General features: G+C 37.3%; 1 protein-coding gene and 1 long non-coding RNA gene across 4 annotated transcripts in view; one reads left to right on the plus strand and one right to left on the minus strand.

The window, feature by feature from the left end:
- LOC118613790 overlaps positions 1-7,250 on the plus strand; it is a 67,552-nt gene extending 60,302 nt beyond the window's left edge. The window contains exons 2-3 of the long non-coding RNA XR_004955871.1: positions 6,299-6,398; positions 7,148-7,250. This is a non-coding gene — a long non-coding RNA (uncharacterized LOC118613790). The remainder of the gene's footprint in view (positions 1-6,298; positions 6,399-7,147) is intronic.
- Positions 1-18,873, minus strand: part of METAP1D (methionyl aminopeptidase type 1D, mitochondrial) — a 67,744-nt gene that overhangs the window by 47,451 nt on the left and 1,420 nt on the right. Inside the window, exon 1 of one of the 3 annotated variants that reach the window (XM_036237497.1) lies at positions 15,169-15,761. The exons of the other annotated variants lie outside the window; for them this stretch is intronic. The gene's annotated coding sequence lies outside the window, so the exon portion shown is untranslated. Of the gene's footprint in view, positions 1-15,168; positions 15,762-18,873 lie in introns of those variants that run through there. 3 annotated transcript variants of the gene reach the window in all.

The raw sequence follows: 18,873 nt of genomic DNA on the forward strand, positions 1-18,873 counted from the left end.
CCCTTCTCTAATTGCTCTAAAAATGACTCTTCATTTGTAAGTACCTTTGTGTAAACACCCTACAGGAACTCACAGTCATCAGAATTACCACAAAGTTCTAGTTTTTTAGGGGAGCAAGGAAAGTCTTTTATTTTGGTAGGATTTTGAAAACAATTTCAACTGCTGTGCAAAACAATACTTATCACTCTTTTAGCTTAATCTGCAAGTGATATTAATTTGATTTTTAAGACTGTTCACATTGAAACCTTAGATCTTTTGATTTGATTCTTTGAAAGTAAAGATGGAGATGTGATTTCCCCTCACAGAACCAGCCTGTTTTCTCTTATTTCTGAGCACCCCAGATAGGAAAAGCTGACATCTTGTGCTTGCTTCCTCATTCATACCATGAGGTTTTCATATAAATTCTAAATGGACTGATACTTGTCACCTAAATATGAAAATCCACTCTAGGTGGTAATCACACAATAAAATACATAGATGTCAAATTATGAAATAACATACACCTGAAAATTATATAATTGTATTAACCAATGTTACCCCAATAAACTTAATTTTAAAAACTCCAAACAAACAAAAAATTAAAATGGGAAAGCTGGGAAATAAGAAAAGAGGTTTTGGAAAAAGGTTTTTTTTTTTTCCAAATAATAAAATTAAATCAGCCACATAGATTAATATAAAACACGAACTTCTTGCTGGTTTATGGCTTAATTCTATTTTCCTTTTCATTTATAGTAGTAAAAAATTTAGCTCATATAATTTACTTAGGACTCTTTGGAAGCAATTCCCTAACCTATTTCTCTTCTACTGACGTAACGGGAAAGCCGGTTATTGTCAATTTTATCAAAGAAAACTAAACTTGGATTTTGCAAATCCCAAGCTCTCTTCTGATTGGGCGCAGGTTAACAAGGTCTGCCATTTAAAGTACAGTTATTTAAATAGCTCAAATTAAATACATTACTATCTCTAGTAATTTATTACTAAGTCTTGACAAAGTAATACAAAGCACCCCCACTTCATTTTCCACAGCACTTATTACCTTCTAAAATACTCTGTGTTTTACTTTTTGTATGTGCTTATTGCCCATAAATGCAAGCTCCTTGAGGGTGGGAATTTTTGCTGATTTGCTCCTTGATGCACTCCAAACAACTAGAACAGTGTGTCTGGCATACAGCAAACCCTCAATAAATAGCCGTAAGAGTTAATAAATTAAAGTTAAAGAAATGAAAGAAACACTCTTAAAAGAAAGGATATTTATCTCATTTCTACTTATCTACTTAGTATAATAAGCTATCTTACTGTGGGCATGAAAGAAGATTATATATGCTTTTTTGGCGAGTTTTAATCAACTACCTAAAAGTTACCCCCTTCCCCCACCCCTCCAAATTGCAGTTAAAATCTAAGCAGGAAAGCCTTGATATTTTGAAGTTGAAAGAGACCTTAGAGACCAGTTAAAACTGAGGTGTGAGACTTTAGAACCCCCCAAGGAGCTCGATGAACATGCAGATTCAGGCCCCACTCCACTGGATCTACTGACTCAGAATCCCTATGTTTAAGTAATTGGCTGTCTAGAAGGGAAAAAACGACAAACTAATTAACAATTATAATACAGTACTAGAGGTGCGATCTGGATGCTGCTGGACCCCAAAAATGGTGCATCTAAATCCAGGTGTACTTGAGCTAAATTCTAAAGTTTAAGCAGATATGTGTTGCTAGATGAAGATCAGCAGTGGCATATGCATTTTACATAGAGAGTAGTCTCTGAAATCTATAGGTGCTATGGCCTGAAGGAAGGATGCCTGCCACAGATTTGAGAGGCAAGTTGAGATTCAAAATATAAAGAGCTTTGTGTTCTAGAATAAAGAGTTTAAATTTTATCTTAAAAACTTGGGGAAGACATTAAAGACTTGGGCAAATAAAAATCATAATCATATTTAAATTTTAGAAATATCTGGTGAATGAATGGGCTACAGTTGGAGGCAAATTAGAGGAAAGGAGATAAAGGAAAAGGCTATTATTGTAGTACAGAAGGGGACAAGTGATGTGGGCCTGACTGGAAAGTCACCTAGAAGGCAGTATCTACAGCATCTACGGTAGCTGTGTATGGGGTGAGTTGGATGGAGAAGTCCCTTTCCTCATGTTTCTGGCCTGGGACCCTGGATGAATGCTGGAGTTATTAACCCAAAGAAAAGAAGAGAAGCAGACTTTTCAGTCAAAGATGATGAACTCCATTTTGGACATGCTGACATTGCAATGGTTCTCAAAATGTGATTCTTCACTGTTGCATCACTTGGAAACCGATGAGAAATACAAATTTTGGGAGTTGAGTGGAGCTCACTGTATTTCAACAAGCCCTCCTGGTAATTCTACTGCACACTGAAGTTTGGAACCATTATTGACAGCCTAATCTGTAGCTCTAAAGCTTTGGGGAATGAATAGATATTTTGATAGATAAAAGATAGATAGATAGATAGATAGATAGATAGATAGATAGATAGATAGATAGATAGATGATAGATCGATCGATCAGAAGGGAGTGGCAGCTGAAGCCATAGGCTCCCAACTAAAACACCTGTTAAGGCCACATGTTAAGTTACATCCAGAGCTGAAGTTACCATTCCTTACTTAGTCTTGTGTTCCTGCCTCTACACTACTTGGAAATGTCTCTTAAGAGAGCCTCTTATTACAGATAAAGGAAAGATACAATAACCTTATTTGTTGTATCTTAATATAACGAATTATCCTTAAAACCCTGACTGCAATTCAGTCCTTATGTTCTCATAAATTTGTCAAGAGACATGAAGCCAAGTCGATCACCTTTGCTATTGTGGCATGAAAGTCCCTTTTATTTCCCACATGCACACATTTTCTAATAACTTTTGTTTAAAAAGATGGTAAACAGAACATGTATCATCTACTTTTATTGTTCCTCTTGTAGATTAAGCCATGAACCCGTAAGATCAGAGAGACTAGGAGAGGAGACCAAGGCAAGTGGGAGGAAGACTGGAAGCTGAAAAGCAGATGATGGGACGTAAATGGCTTAGTGGAACAAAGAAAACAGTCCTGTTCAGGAGGTGATAGTGGTGAGAATTTCCGGGAGCCAACTGGTGGCGCCAGGCTTGTGTAGATAGAAGGATGAAGTTGAGCCTAAATAAGGAAGAGTGGTTGAAAAACTGTTTTTAGACAGCTAAGTCCCCAGATCTCACACTCTACAAATTGGAATGACTGCCCCTCTACCCTTCTGGCAAAGGAACTATTCTCACGAGAGAATAAAAGAGGTCTCTGACTGGAGAATACCGGAAAAAGTTGAGAGTGGAGTACTATGATGAATATAGGGGATTAAGTGAACAGTTACATACTTGGATGCTGAGATCCACTCCCCAATTCCAGCCCTCTCACTTAGCTTCCAGAATGTTGGCAGAAAGGCCTTCACCTTTCAAGCAGGAGATTAGTAGAACCTGCTTTGGGAACTCTGAATAGCCTAGGAAGAATGACCTAAAGATATTGAGAAGAGATTCCCCAGGATAATGGCCCAATCAGATTGCTTCACAGTTTAGAGCTGACTCATAGTAATCTGCTCCCCACCTCACTTGTGCAGAGCTTCCACTGTTAGTCTTGTTTTTACTTTGATTTTGAAATAATTTTATGCTTACAGAAAATAGTACAAAGGTAAACAAAGGTACAGATAGTTCCAATATATCCCTCGGCCAGCTTATCCTAATGTTAACATTTTACAAAATCATGATTTTATCATCAAAACTAGGAAATCGACATTAGTAGAGTATTACTACCTGAAGTATGGATCTTATTTGAATTGCACTGGTTTTCCACTAATGCCTTTTCCTCTATTCCAGGATCCAGCCCAGTATTCCTTAATGTGATTAGTTAAATATTCTTAGTCTTCTACAATCTTGTGACAGTTTCTTGATCTTTCCTTATCTTTCATGAGCCCTTGGGCTTTTAAAATCCCCTACTCTTATTTAGAAACAAACAACAATGTATTTCCAGATATCTGAGAAAGCCTCTTATATGATAGATAAATATCAAACAAAAGAAAGAAAGTAACTTAGAGGAAACAATATACAGAGAAGAAAATTTCTAGAACACTATTAATAATATACTAAAAAAAAAATACTGCAACCATGCAATAAGAACAAAATGCTGTTTTTAAAAACTTTCAGGAAGCAAAACAGATTCTTAGAGATTAAAAATATTATAACAGAAATGACAACCTCAATTGGAGGGGCAGATAATAAACTTGAGGTTCTCTCTCAGAAAGGAGAGCAAAACAACAAAGTCCGGAGGGAACCTGGGCATTAAAAGACCAACCAAAAAAAAAAAAAGAACATGATATTAACATGTGATATGTGTTATGAAGTGAGTACAGAACACAGTGAGAGCGTACAGTAGGAGGTAGAGTGTGTGGGTTGTAGAGGGAGGGTTGGGAAATCCCTCTGATGAAGCTAAGACCTCAAGAACAAGCAAAAATTAGCCAATGAAGACCTGGAGAAGAGCAGTTCAAGTGTGAGGAAAAGCCTTAGAGAATTAGAGCACCTGAAAAGAAGGCCAGTAGACAGGAGTGGAGGACTGGAGAGTTGGGGGTAAAGACAAGGCCAGTGGGCTGTGGAGATCAGGATTTTCATGGTAGTGCAATGGGAAGCCAAGGAAGGGTTTTAAGAGGGAATGAAATGTTCCAATACACTTTTAAAAAACCACCTGACTGCAAGGAATTGGAGGAAGCAGTTTAATGACTGTATAACAGACGCTCTCATCTAATGGATATATCAGAATTTACTTAATTATTCCTCTATTTTATTGGACATTTAGGGTGTTTCCAGTTTCCTGATTATAAGCGACACTGTAACAGACACCCTTGAAACTAAGTCTTTGTTTGCCTCTCTGGCTATTTTCTGAATATAGAATTCTAGAAATTAATTAAATAACTGAGTTAAAAAGTGTGAAATTTTCTGGTTATATTAAGAAAATTGTTTTTAAAAGAAAAAATTTTTAAATTTCTTTTTAAAAATAAATTCATTTATTTAAATTAGTTTCAAGTATACAGTACATTGGTTAGACATCTATATTGTTCATAAAACAATCCCTCCAATTGCTCCCTCCCTCCCCTGGCCATCGTATTAATACTAACTGCATTCCCTGATTTTGATCATTAATTATGAAAAATCTACTTCTCAAAATGAGTATTTCCCCACTTATTCAGTTAAATGATATCAATAGATTATCTAACTCAAAAAAAATTATCCATTTATTTGTTTTTTAAAAAATGGTAAACATTTAAGTCAGCAAAATCAACACTGTCCAACTTCTTGGCTGAGATGAGCCACATTTTTAAACAATCAACATGTCAGCAAGCAGGCTGCGCTTCTGAATCAAATGACTACACATTTGGGACATCTTAAAATAACTTCAGTGTAATGTACTCTCTTATGGGTATATCTATTTGTGGTTTAACTTTTTTATAACAACATTTTTTTTTGTTGTCGTTATAAATACATTCACAAATCTGAAAAAAAATGCTTTGTCAGACCCTGATCCCAATGATGCATGTGCCCGTAGTCATGTTCTGCCAAGCAGAGCTGCTGTTTTGCTATCTGTTCTCTCTTCTCATCTCTCACATGTGGCCTCTTTCACACGCACATTTACCTCTTTTGTTTCTCATCTTGGTGACTGGCTTCACCATACACAAGCTCCTTCACTGCTTACCTACTTCCTTCCACTCACATTCTGTCTCTGTGTATACATACCTCCTCACCTACAAGTTCTTGCATACTTATTTTCTGTTCAACTGATGTGATCCTTTCCTCCCCTCTCTCACACTCGTTTCGTTCTCAGGTCTGTCTCCCCTCAGACTTCTTGGCCCTCTCACCTCTCCTCTCACGCACTCCAACAACTGCTGTCCTGGGTCCTACTTCTGGAAAGGGCTGTTGGTCAGGAAATCTGCCAAGGTGGCTGAGAAGATAATTGGGTCAAGGGTGGGGGTGCAGATGCATGGATGCTGGGCACGAGGAGACCAGGTGGCCAGCCAGGGTTTCCCAGGCCTCTGTGGCAGGAGGGGGTGGGCTGAACTAAAGGCTGGGGCCGCCAAAGCAGAGGACAGGCCGAGTCCTGCTGCTCGACAGCAGGAGCGCACACAGAAACACTCTGTGGTCTGAGAGTTGCCAGTTGGACATACTGACCTAGACAACCAATTAAGGCATGTTCAAGGTCTACTGAACAGAATAGCCTTTTAAACTAGGCTAAACCCCCTGTTAGAGTTGCTGATTTTTCTCTCTAAATTTTCTAGATTTACAGTCCAAGTAAGAACTGGAAGACAAATCAGACAAGGTTACTGAAAAATCTGACATACACTGAACATTATAGTTATACTTTTGGAAACAAACCAGGTATGTGGTGAACATTGAGGCATCTAGTAGTTATGCTTGATGGGAATTTGTATTGGGAAGGAATTTAAGATCAAGGTCAGAAATGATTAATATGCATGCAGGAAGTCATCAACATTTAAGTATAAGCAATATGAGTCTCATTAAATCTTCAATCACTTCCTATTGCCTGAAGGACTTGGTGATAGTCAAATGATTAAAGCAATAACATTAAAGTAGAAAACAATATTAGAAAATTATTCTGACCCTTATAAAAGAAGCTAGAGCAAGTAAGACTCCTGGGCAGCTGTAATTTTTTTTTTTTTTTTTAATGTGCATTGTCTCCTTGTCCCCTGAGTTAAAAGGCTTTGTTGAAAAGTGACTAGTGAAAGAAACATCCAAGCGCTTTCATTTTTTTAATCTAGGTAATTGATAATCTTTCTCACACTTCTCAACAGGCAATCATACTGCTATCTAGCTGTTTGTTGTGTCTCACACTTACTCACTGTATCACCTGAGAACAGCACCTCCCTAATGCCCCAGCCTTCTGCTGTATCGCTCACTCACTTCCCTGACTGCAGCTTCCCTGCGCTCAGCGATGCCCTGAATAGCTGCTATTCACAGAGCATAAAGTAGGAGAGAAATGACAAGACCACAGAGAGGAGCTGTCTTTTGAAATAGCAATTCCTAGAGGGGCTGGATTTTAGCAGTTGGTGCAGAGTATGGAGAGGGTGTTCTTTTTATCCCTGACCTATTTCTGTTTGATCTTACAGGAAAATCATAATCTCACTGATGACAGAGACAGGATATGTGCTGCCCCAAATTCAGAATTATCACAATGCTGAATAGAAGAATAAGCAAAAGTGTGAAATAGAGGCTCCAAATGTGAGAGATAAAAGGATTTCAGAAGTTAATTTTTCTAAGTTAATATTTTGGTAATTAATAAGCTTTGTTTTATGGATGGGTAGAAACTTTTAAAAATCATGACTATATTACTAGTAGCCCTCCTTAAGGGGGAAAATCATTTTTAAATGTCTATGATGAGACCATGGGTAACTTTTACTTTCTCCTTTATACATTTCTATGTCATAATAGTAACACTATGAATAGTTATCAATGGCTTATTTTGTGTTGTGCACTGTGCTAAAAGCTGTTGTAGCAGCCAGCCTCCAAGATGGTCTCCAATGACCCAGCCTCCTGCCATTCACACACCCTGGTCTCCCACACTGTGCTGGTCCGTGTGATCCATAGCACATGGCAGGGAAGTCAATTCTGAGGCTAGGTTAAAAAAGATTGTTTTCTGTTGTTGGTACTCTGGTTCTCTCTCAGATCACCAGTCCTATAGAGAAACACAGGTGGCAAGAAAGTGAAGTCTCCACAAGGAACTGAGGCCTGCCAAAAGCCATGGGCATGAGCTTGGAAGAGGATCTTCCAGCCTCAGTCAAAGTTTGAGATGACTGCAGCTCCAGCCAACAGCTCAACTGCAACTTCATGAGAGACCGTGAGCCAGAGATGCCCAGCTAACCCATGTCCAGATACCTGACCCTCAGAAATTGTGACATAGTAAGGTTTTGCTGTTTGGGGTAATCTGATACACAGCGATAGGTAACTAATATAGCTGCACAGGCAATATTTCTTTAATTCTCATAATAGCCCACTAAGGTAGTTACTTGTCTGGTCCCTATTTTAAAAGTGAAGAAATCAAAGCTTAAATAGGTTAACTAACATGTTCAAAGTTGTGCAACTGGTAAGCAGCAGTATCAAGATTCAAACCACAATCGTAGCCACTGTTATATAGCCTTTGTAATACTTCTATAGTCAGAAAATATGTTTTTTAAAGTATTTTCAGTCCTAGAAAAAGAAATTGCCACTCTTCCTTCACTCCTGTCTTAGAGGTAGAGACACGTTCCCCCCTTCTCCTCCTCCTGTTCTTTCCCACCTCTTTCAGGTCTGCGCTCTCTCCCTGAATACCCCTGATCTCCAGGACTTCCAGTGGTCCTTATTCCTTACCAATTTCCTTTCTTTCCTCTGCTTGTAAACATAGCCGGGGACTCTATTTAAAAACAAATAAAACATACATCTACACAAAACTTGTACATAAATGTTCACAGCGGCATTATTCATAAAAGCCAAAAAAGTGGAAATAATCCAAATGTCCAACAATTGGTGAATAGATAAACAAAATGTGATGTATCCATACAATGAAATCTTATTTGGCAATAAAAGGGGATGAAGTACTCATACATCCTACAACACAGATGAACCTTGAAAACATCATGCTAAGTGAAAGGAGGCAATCACAAAAGACCACATATTGTGTAAGTCTATTTATCTGAAATAGTAAGTCTATTTATCTGAAATATCCAGAATAGGAAACCTATAGAGACAGAAAGTAGATTAGTAGTTACTGAGGACTAGCGGGGATGAGGGTTTGGAGAGTTATTGTTAATGAGTAAAAAGTTTATTTTGGGGGCGATGAAATATAAAATTGATTGTGGTAATGGTCGCATAACTCTGTGAATATACTAAATACCATCGAATTGTACACTGTAAATAAGTGAATTGTATGGTCTATGAATTACATCTCAATAAAGCTGTTATTTAAAAAGAACCAAAAACCCACATACTTCTTTACAGTCACCACCATCACTTTTCATCTGTTCCTTCCACCGCTAAAATTTTGGTCCATGTCATTAGGCTTTCCTAGTGGCCAAATTCACTGACCTTTATGGAATCATCCTGAAACGTCCTCCTGAGACTCCATCTGACTAGGCTATCCGTTTCTGCTGACCCCTTCTCTTCTGCTTTGGCAGCTCCTCTCCTTCCTCGGGACCCCTTTCCAACTACTGGGTCCTGATTATTTTGCCTGTGTATCATTGCATCCATCTCTCCCTTCCCATCCTGCAGTCATGGCACCAATTCAAGCCCCTATCACTTTGTTTCTGCCACCACCTCCTAACTGACTACAATGGTTTTCCCTGTCCAATACCTCCAGAACATCACCAACAGCAGATTAAAATGGAGACACCATTTCACTTTTTTGTCAAAAACTTCAGTGGTTTCTGCTGCCTATAGGATAAACCCTAAACTGGCCTTCAAGGTTTTCCATGACCTGGCCCTAACCTGTATTATTAATCTTTGTCTCCTAAAACTCCCCCACACAAACTCTCAGGTCCAGCCAAGCCCACCATTCCAAAGCCCTCTAAACATGTCTTGACTTTTCCTATATCCATATGGTTTTCCCGCCATTGCCCTGTCTAATCCCCTTAGGAATGTCACCTCCCCCACTGCTCAGCCTCTCTGCTGACCATCTTACTCAGTCTTCAAGGCCCAATTCAACTCTCATTTCTTCTGTGATCACTCCAGCCCCAAATTATCTTTCCTTCCTCTTATTCCTAGAGCACTATTATACTGTTTTGCATTGTTATATGTATGAGGCTTCTTTCTCCAATTAAACTAAGAACTACAGAACTCAGTTCAGAAGTCTCCAGCCTGCTGCCCCCAAACCTTTCAGTTCTCTCTCTTCATTCCCACTATATTTGACCTTGCTGAGAATTCTCATCTTAGGCCAACTCCTCCCCACCACCCTCCCAAACTACCAGCCTCTTCTCTTTTTACTTCTATATTCTAGATTATTCATTGTAATAATAATGGACCCAGAAACAGCTATATACACAAGGTCCATGTCCTTGGGAAACTTCCGGTGTAGAGTCAGCTCAAGAATTCATTAATTTAATCCCCCTGTTGCCAAACCCCACTTCTCTTACTCCCTGGTCTTTCCTGAGCACCCATCTGGAAAATTCCAATCAATCCAACTATCTATCCTCATTCTTTTACACACACAAGATGATGCCCATTTGGAGAAAATCACACAGTAGCAATAAATGGGGACACTACAAACAGACTGTCTCTAATTTCACTTGGATCTCAACAGTGTAGGACAATTCTTCTATTATCCCTTATCAATTTTCTCTCCTATTTCCCAAGGCCCTACCTCATGTTATCTCTAATCTCTGCAAAAATGTACAGAAAGAAATAGAAATCATTGGGGAATGAAGAGCTTCTTCAATTTGCTGTCCTTTCTCCCACCTGAAAAACTATCATTTGCAAGCACATCTATCATTTCTTCCAACCCTAAGGGAGTAGGAGTCTGGAATCTTCACCCCTTCTCACACACATGCCTCAGCTGTCCCATTCAGGTGGTCCCTAAGTCCTGTATATTCTACTGCTGAAAGTAGCTATCTCCAACCTCCCCTCTGGCTACTTCCTAGCTCTCACCCTGGTCACCTGTCATGGCAGAGGCCCACAAAGCCCTCACTACTCTCCCTGCCCTTGGACAAGAAGCCGTCTCTGCCTCTAGACTCCTTCATCTCACCAGGCTCTCCTTGCACTGGAGGACCCAGCCCAGTCTTGTCCTCCTGTGATAATCCCATTGCACTGGTTGCTTACCTCTGTGCATCTATCCTACTCTATTGTAATAATTGATTTACGTGTCTGATTTCCATAAAGGACTATGAACTCATGGAGAACAAGAACTGAGTATTCCAAGTCGAGTGCAGTTTTAATGGCGTTTCCCCCACCACCTAGGTGCTTTTCGTGTTTCTCTAACACTGGGGTCGGGTCTCGCTCCCCATTAATTCATGCGCTATTGCTTTGTGATGACAGAATGCAGTTTACACAATTTTTCTTTCTAGAATTTACTGAAGTTTTTAGTGGTATAACTTATCAAGTTTTATCCTACTTCATGTATATTTGTAAAAAAAAAAAACCTGTAATACAAGGTATCAAACTTAATATTAAATAAAAATTACTAATTTCAACATTCTGAACTTCAGTAACCTTATTATGACTACTTAAACTGCTGAATTAGAATAATGCTAAAGTTTCCCACTATGATTGTAGCTTTTCCCATTTTTTCCTTTTACTTCTAACAGCTCTTGCTTTATGCATTTTAACATGTTATTTGATTTATAAAGATTCATTGTTAATAACTACTGTATCATCATGAACTAGCTACTTTTCATTCATTCATTCATTCAAAAATCTTTATTGAATGCTTATCATATGCCAGGCATTATTCTAGGTGCTTGGGATACACCAGGAAACAACACAAACAAAAATCCTTCTCCTTGTGGAACTTAACATTCTATTGGGGAAATGAGCAACAGAAAATAAACACGATAAATAAATAAATCATTCAGTGTGTTAGAATGTGTTAAGTACTGTAATCATTCAGTGTGTTAGAATGTGTTAAGTACTGTGAGTAGGGCCTTATAGGACATTATAAGGACTTTGGCTTTTACTCTGAGTGAAATTGGTTTTGAGCAAAAGAATGACATGATCTGACCTACATTTCTCAAAGATCAGTCTGGCTGTTGTGTTGAGAACTAAATAAATGAAGGCAAGGGTAGAAACAGAAAGACCAGTAGTGAGTTACTGCCATAATCCAGGTAAGATATGACAGTGGCTCAACTCAGGGTGGCGACAGTGTGGGTGACAAACGTCTACATCCTGGGTATACCTTAAAGCTAGATTCAACAGAATTTCTTGACAGATTGGATACAGGGTGAGAGAAAGGAATTGGGGGGTGATTTGAAGGTTTATGGTCAGAGAAACTGACAGGACAAACTTACCATCAACTAAAGTAGGTAAGTGTTTGGAGTGGAGCAAATTTTAGGGAAGAGATTAAAAGTCCAGTTTTGGAGTTTTGAACATGTTGATTTTGAGATGTTTATTAGACAGCTAAGTGGCAATGTTCAGTAGGCACTTGGATATATGGGTCTGAAATTTAGGAGAAAGGTCTTGACTAGGGGATTTAGCATGGGAATCAACAGCTTAATGGATGGTGTTTAGAGTCATGGGACTGATGAGATCATTAAGGGGACAATGAGTGTAGAGAAAGAAAGGGTCCATTAACCTCTTTGTTCTAACCGATGTTTTTCACCCTCAATTCGATTCTGTCCAATATTAATATTGCTACTTTGCTTTTCTCCATGGATATTTCTCTATTAACAAATTTGACCTTGGGTTAACTTTCTATCTCAGTTCTCCCTGAAACCTGGTAAAGGTGGAATGTCAGCAATGATACTAAGTAATATCACTTAGGATAGAAATAACTCCAGATTGATAAAAATTCATTTAAACTATGAAAGAATTATAAATACCTAGTGAAGAGCCATACTGTTGGGTGAGGTGACTCCAAGTTTTGCAGGAGACATTTTATTATTGCTTGCATTTATTGCCTAAAAGCGGCTTTTTAGGTTTTCCACTGAAATAGTAGTATTATATACTGTTGCAATTGCTATTGCTGTGTAACAAATTACCCAAAATATAACAGTGTTAAAAAAAAAACCAAAAACCTAATAATTTTATGATGGTCATGGATTATTTGGGTCAGGAATTCAGAAATGAATGTCTGAGGCAACAAGATCTCTGGTGTCCTTAGTCAAGAAGACCTGAGGTTGGGGATGACTCGATGGCTGAGGGCTAGAATCATGTAAAGGCTCATTCATTCGCATGTCTGGTGCCTGCGATGGATGGCTCAAAGACTAGGTCTCCTGACTGGATCACCTTCAAGTAGCCTCTCCAAGTGGCTTGGCTTCTTCACTACATGGCAGCCCCAGGGTAGTTGGGTTTCTTACATGGCATCTCATCCAGTGAACAAGGCAGAAGCTGCATCCCCTTTTATGACAGCCTTGAAAGTCACACAGCATCACCTCCCCCATTCTCTTTCAGTTGAAGCTGTCATTAGTCTAGATTCAAGGAGAGGGGATACAGATACAACCTCTTGATGGGAGGAGTATCGAAGAACTTTGCTATTCTAAGAGAGATGCTATTTTTATTCAATCACATCTTACTTTGAGAAATTAATGAAAAAGCCAGGCAAATTTTCCTTCAGGAAGGTGCTCATATAGACAAAATGTTGCATATATTTGGGAAGTCCATTCCCCTCCCCTGCTCACTGCATTTGGAAAACAACCTTATGATGTCACCATTAATTGACACATCTCACCAAGAGGGACTCCTGTGTTCCTTCCCCTGAATCTGGGCTGCCTTGTGATTGCTTTAACCAGTGGAGAACTGCGAAAAGGAAAGTGACATTTCTAATGCAAGGCACTTTCATAAGTTCTCTCACTTAATTTTCATTGACTTAGATAATTTTATAGCCCCTACTTTTTTTTCTAACAGATGAAGAAAGTGAAATTCAGAAAGATTAAGTTGTTTTCAATAGACTTAATTTTTAGAGCAGTTTTAGGTTCATAGCAAAATTGAGTGGAAAACTAAGTTACTTTAATTCATGTGATAAGTTGTAGAAAGAGGATCCAAAATCAGATCTTTACCCAGTTGCCTTTTCATCTTATATACAATCACCCTTGGGATAATAAGAAGCATATTTATTCTTAGCACAAGACCTGACATCTCACTGGATACAAAACCAAGCCTCTTTCTCTAACATGAATGACTAATACTATGAGACTCAACTTACAACAAGCTCTGGTGTTTATTCAATCCTCTTTTACCCTATAATCTACTCTAAGTTGTAAAAGGAATTCCCTAAATTCATTTTTTAAAATGCTACTTCCATTAATAGCTTTTGCTCTTCTATCTTGAATCTTACAGTCCTGTTTTAGAATTATATTTCAATACTGCATGAACTTTTCATATACTTTCAGAAAATTAAAGAAGTAGATACAAAATTAAAAATAAATCTATATAATTCTAAACAATCTATTGGTCACTTTTGGAGGATAAATTTGTTACAGTAGTACCCCTTATCTGTGGGGGGTATGTTCCAAGACCCCCAATGGGTACCTGAAACTATGAATAGTACCAAACCCTATATATACTATGTTTTTCCCTATACATACATACCTATGATAAAGTTTAATTTATAAATTAGGCACAATAAGAGGTTAACATAACTAAAAATAAAACAGAACAATTATAACAACATATTATAATAAAAATTACGTGAATGTGGTTTCTCTCCCCACCTCGCCCCCTCACCCCCCTAATTTAAAACTTATGAATTGTTTATTTCTGGAATTTTCCATTTAACATTTCAGACCATAACTGACCAAGGCTAACTGAAACCACAGATAAGGGGGAACAATTGAACTTTAAAAATTGATAAATAAAGAGAACGAATCAAGCATTTAATTTTCCTTTCCAGGATGAGGTCTAATCAGGGTAATCAAATATTTGATGAGAAAATTTCTCTCTGTAGACATTTTCTAACTAATGAATGAAGAAGGAATAATCAAATTAAAATATTATCATTTTGCTAACTACTAATGAGTTAAAGGAGCCAGGTAATAATCACCAATAACCACTAACAAAAAGCAACACCTTTTGAAGTATTCTTGACAAAAAAAGTCTAACCTAAATCAGAGGAACATTTTTTAAATGACCCCATTGGACATATAATTAGCAGAATCCAGAATATGGAATGCTCCACAGGGCAAATTAACTAACCAATTGCTTCAATAAATAAATTTTAAGGCAGGGGGGTGGGGTGGGAAGGGAAAATAAACATATAGTTTTTAAAAAAATGGCATAATCTTCTATCCATGTTGGTATAACTGGCACTAGAATTTCCTCTTGCTGTAAACAACTACACAACTAGACAAAACATGAAGGAGCTATTTTTTGGCATTGGGTATTGAACAATGCAGGATGGTGAACCTTGAGAGTGAACAAATACACAAATGAGCCCAGTTTGGCCCCAGTATTTTGCCTGAGGAAACCATCCCAATTGTGGCATTGCAGGTGGAGCCCAAGTCATGCACGGTACCTCAGTGCTGAGTTAAGGAGGCAGAGAGCAGACGTCTGGCTGCCGAAGCAGCTGGAATTTGTGTCGCAGGGTACTGGAAAAGAGGTACAGACAATAGCTGCAGGCTGAGAGCTGAGTAGAGAGATTCCATTGGTTGCAACGCTGAAAGAAGTCACAGTCCCAGCACAACCAGAGTAGACAGACTTCATTGGGCCCCACAGACATTCAGCTGAGACCTTAGAAAGACCACACTTGAGGAGTAAGAACCATGCACTGGCAGAGCAAGGGTGGGCAAATAAACACCTGTGAGCCAAACCTGGTTCACTGTCTATTTTTGTAAATAAAATTTTATTGGAACATAACTATGCTCATTGATTTATATATTGTCTGTGCTGCTTTTGTACTATATTGGCAGGGTCAAGTAGTTGCAGTAGAGATTGTACGGTCCACAAAAGCCTAAGATATTTACTATTTGGCCCTTTACAGAAAAAATTTGCTGATCTCTGCACCTGAGGAAGGGTTACACTCTAGGACTAATGACAAAATAAAGAATAAAACCAAGCCTGGCAGAATCAAAAAAATTTGTCAGTAATTTAACTGTTTGCCAGAATAAAACTCTTTAAAACATATTTTAAAGAAAAAAATATAATATCCACAAGGTATTATCCATTATGTAACATATACAATTACATATTAGATAACAAATGAAGAAGCATAAAAATGTGATCCACAATCAAGAAAAAAAAAGAGCAATCAATAAAATAGAAACAGACCCTGAGATCACCCAGATGACAGAATTAATAGATAAGGACTTTCCAACAGCTATTATAAATAAGTATATTCAAGTACTTAAAGGAAAACATGGACATAATGAGTGAACGGCTGGGAAATCTCAACAGAGAAATGGAAACTATAAGAAAAGAACCAAATGGAAATTCTAGAGCTGATAAGTACAATACATGAATAAAATAAAAAAGGCTCCCTGTCATATTACTCAGCCATGAAAAACATGAAATCTTGCCATTTGCAACAACATAGATTGTCCTAGAGGGTATTGTGCTGAGTAGAACAAGTCAGACAAAGGAAGACAAATGCCATATGATTTTCACTTACATGGGAATCTAAAGATAAAAATAAACAAACAAAACAGAAACAAACTCAGATACATTTTGATGGTTGCCAGATGGGAGGAGGGTTAGGGGGGTGCAAAGGGGAAGGGATTAAGAAGTACCAAATTGGTAGTTACAAATAGTCATGGGGATGTAAAGTACAGCATAAAGGATATAGTCAATAATATTGTAATAACTATGTATGGTATCAGATGGGTACTAGATTTATTGAGGTGATCACTTCGTAAGTTATATAAATGTCTAATCACCATGTTGTATACCTGAAACTAATATAATATTGTATGCTAACTGTAACTGAAAAATAAAAAAAATTAATTTAAAAAGAATCCCTTTCTTTAGATATATATAACAAAAAATCTACAGTTGAAATTATATCTGGGGGAGGGAAAGTTGCTAGGGACAAAGATGAAACAAAAGTGGCCATAAATTGGTGATTGTTGTAACTAGGTGATGAGTATGTGGGAGTTTAATGTACTGTTTTCTCTACTTTTGTGTATGTTGGAAATTCTCCATACTCAAAAGCTTAAAAGGAAATCCAATCTCCACTAGAAAAAGCTGTTTTAACTCAAAAATATCATTCTCCTCCCATCTTTGCCAAATACGTAACATTGCCTAAGATATGTAACACCTAACCTGCATCTTCAAAGATTTCCAATACTTGGAGAAAGAGACCATTTCATAAAAACCGAATATTTAAGTAAATGCCATTTTCTCTCTCCTCCCCTCCTTCCTCTATCTATCTCTAAATATATATATGTACATACATATATATATATATTAGTAAGTATGTTACACACGTAGACATCTACATGGAGATATTAGCATTTGATTATGAAAAATAGGACTATTATTAAACTTGCTTTTCCAAATAATATATGTTGTGGACATCATTCCATGTCAACAAATACAAGTGAATATCATTTTTTAAAAAATGACTGCAGAGTATTCATCATTGAGGGTCTACATGTCTTGTACCCTGCACTGAAATTTCATAGTTTCAATGACAGACAGGAGTCGTATTATAGAGCACTGTTTCAAATAGAGGAAAAACATTAGGAGCAGACATGGCTTTAGGGACACATCTGACTTCCGGGACTTTAGGGTCAAGATTTGATTAAGTATGTCTCAATCTATGTAGTAACAAGCCATATTATAATATGGTTGAAAGGTATCTGTTAAAAAATATCATATGGCAAAAATTCATTTTCATTCTCTGACTAGAATATAAAACAGTTTAAGTCACAGGAAGTTCCTTATTAACATTAGCATTTTCCAAATCACACATGGACTGCATCCCCAAATTTAATTCTAAGTTAGTGTGGCAAAATTGAGGATACATTTTTTACATAAGCTATATAAGATAGTAAGGATCTCAGGTCAGTTGAGAAAAGTTTAAAGTACTTAATTTGTGATGTACAACAGCCCCTCCCCTACCTAGAGGTTAAATTTTTGAAAAATCACTATGGTAACCACCATAGATTCTCAGTGGAAGAATCAATGGCCTTAGAGTCATAAATAAACAGAAGCATTTGTAAATATTTTTTACATTTGTTAAAATAAAAAACAAAATATTAGGAGCATTATATGCATCTTAAATTATAGTAATGAGTCTATATAAGTAATTTCCATTTACTGTTTTCTGATCATGGAAATCTTGAAGATGTTTCTTATATTACAAATTATATAGACATTTTGCTTTGTTACAGGGTATGTGCATAGTAAAGGACATTTTCCCCTGGGTCTTGCCCCAGTCAAACATTTAATGCCTTTTGTATTTTAATTTAAAAAAAAAAAGTGAAAAAAATAAAGTTACCGCTTTGGATAATATAAAGGCTATCTGCTCAGTGTATGAAATTCAAACACATCAAAAACATAGAAAATAAAAATCGGTCCAATCTCACCACCTAAAACACCAGCTATGAACATCTGGGTAAACATCATTTAGAGCTCTCTGTGCATACATACACATAAGAAAACAAAGATATGTATTTTTACATAAGTGATATACACTGTTCTATATCCTGCCTTTTCAGTATACGTTAATGACTATTTACATCTACAGTACATCTACGTCATCTTTATTAACAGCTGCATAGCATTCCATTGCATGGATGAACCATTATTTAGCCATTTTCTTACCAGTGGACATTTCAGATTCTGTCCAATTTTCCAATTTTTATTATTATTATAACATTTCGTTTTATTCATACATCTTTGAATGTTCATCTTATTGTTCTCTTATACCAAATTCCTAAAAGCATAATTGTTAGGGAAAAGGTATATATATACCTTACATCTTGATACACATTGCCACATGGCCCTCTGGAAGGGCCAAACTACTTCACACACACACCAACTGTGCCTTTCTTAGACTTTCTCCTGGACTTGCCAGTAGTCTGCTCTACCTCCTCGCACAGCTCAGCTCCCTCCACGTGAATTGTGGAAGGACAAAAGGATAATGCTTAGGTCTAAGGGTTTATTTACTTTCATCAGCTTCCTTCCTCTCTCTCGTGACTATATTGCTTAAACTTCAAGCATTTCTTTTTAGATTTCTTCCTTTCCTCCTTTTTAACATCTTTTTTTCTAATAATCTCCA

This window comes from Rousettus aegyptiacus, unplaced genomic scaffold (assembly GCF_014176215.1).
Source record: "Rousettus aegyptiacus isolate mRouAeg1 unplaced genomic scaffold, mRouAeg1.p scaffold_m13_p_2, whole genome shotgun sequence".
Classification (NCBI taxonomy): domain Eukaryota; kingdom Metazoa; phylum Chordata; class Mammalia; order Chiroptera; family Pteropodidae; genus Rousettus; species Rousettus aegyptiacus.